The 1,642-nt window shown below is 45.6% G+C and overlaps 1 long non-coding RNA gene across 1 annotated transcript; it reads right to left on the reverse strand.

The window, feature by feature from the left end:
- Positions 1 to 242: 242 nt before the first annotated feature.
- On the reverse strand, positions 243 to 1,068 carry LOC307225391. The gene is made up of 2 exons (XR_013842965.1): positions 1,003 to 1,068; positions 243 to 902 (listed from the first exon to the last, which is right to left on the reverse strand). It is a non-coding gene; the product is annotated as an uncharacterized lncRNA (long non-coding RNA).
- Between the last annotated feature and the right edge of the window lie 574 nt (positions 1,069 to 1,642).

Raw genomic sequence — 1,642 nt, forward strand, 5'->3', positions numbered from 1 at the left:
AAATGGGCAGGGTATTAACAACAACCATCTCCTTTTGCAGCACTACTCTTAGCAGTACAATCTCAGGACTCAGCTATTGTGATGTGAAATGCATCTTTGCAAATAACATCAGCTGCAGAGGGCTGATAGATAATTAAGATGAACAGAGCACAGAGTGGGGTGGTAAGTGTTAAATTCATCCATGGTGCTTGCTCTGAGATCCTGTTAATTATTAGTTCAGGTGGAATTGACGGAACAGCTGATGGAATTCACTTTTTTTATTTTAAAGCTTGCATGTTAAACGTAGTGTGGCATTCAACGTCATGCCTCTTTCGGCCCTTACACATGTTTGGCGCTGGAAGCAAAATCTCAATATAACCCCCTTCCCACTCATTCATTTTAATGAACCCAACCATGGAGGCTCGCTGCAGGAAAAGGGTGGAAGACTCTTCTGAAATATGCCAGAGCAATTGCTTGAGCCCCACCCTTCCCAGAGCAAGATGCCAAGGTTGCCTCTAGCTACTTTGTAGGAGGGCTTCTCCACACAAGCCCAGCACATGCAAACAGAGCAGACAATGCCATTTCTGGTTCCCACTGCTTTAGGTTGGGTTTTGTTGTCCTAGCGGACTAACTTTAAACCAGGGTTCCCATCCCTGAAATAATATCTGCTGCCCCCTCCCCATATTTGGTGGTGCTGATGTTGAGGGCAGCAGGAACATGAGGAAGAGTATCTGAAACTGCAGCCAATCCCATCCAGTTCTGTGGCTCAAGAATTGTCATGGGGCCCCAGTTCCTTTTTATTCCCAACCTTCACAGAAGACATTTCCTCCCCTGCCTCTCCCCAGTGTCTCTTCTTACCGCTGTTGCTTTAGTTTAATTTTCATTTTGTTGCCAGGAGGTTAGGGGGATGTCAGAGTCAACATCTGCAATGGAGATAACATTCCTGCCTAATTAGTGGACTGTGAGCAGAAAGGACTTCCTGTCCCCTCCCCCTCCCCTTAAAGGACAACAAAACCAGCTTACACTAGAGGAGAAGGAAGGTCCACTTTCCAGCTTGGTGATGTGTCCATCAATACACTCCAGGGAAACTTCTTCTTCTTCTTTTTTTTTTTTTTTGCAGGGTCTCTTGTTTCCCACAGTCTGAGTTCATCCTCCTACCGCAAAGTTAGCAGTTGCTACTTGGAAACATATTTGGAGACTTAAGGCATTTTTAAGTGTCTTGGAACACCAGAAATGCTTTGAAGCTTTTTCCAGTTCTGCTCTGTTATAGATACCCAGGCAAGGACTTTCCAGACACGCAAGGCATACCATGCAGGGGTGTTGCTAGATACTTATAAAGACTCTGGGCACCTAAAATGTGCCTATGCTAATATAGAGGTGTAAGTATAGTCTGACTTTCCAAGGAGAAGAGCAAACCCTGGTTCTTTCTACCAGGGCTTGCTTTAAGCTAAGAGGTGCCAGCAGGATTTTCTGGGCCTGGTCAGCAGGACGTCTTGCAAAGCACAAAGCCAGTGAGACCCCAGCTAGCCATGAACTTAATTGACAGAAGCTCCAGATCCACACACAGCAGCAGCCTTTGCCAACCTGGTGCCTCTCCAGAAGTTTTGGACAACTACTCCCAAACTGGACACAGTAGTTTCATTAGAAATGGATAGGACAATAA

The sequence above is a fragment of the Podarcis cretensis genome (assembly GCF_951804945.1).
Source record: "Podarcis cretensis genome assembly, chromosome: 10".
In the NCBI taxonomy this organism is placed as follows: domain Eukaryota; kingdom Metazoa; phylum Chordata; class Lepidosauria; order Squamata; family Lacertidae; genus Podarcis; species Podarcis cretensis.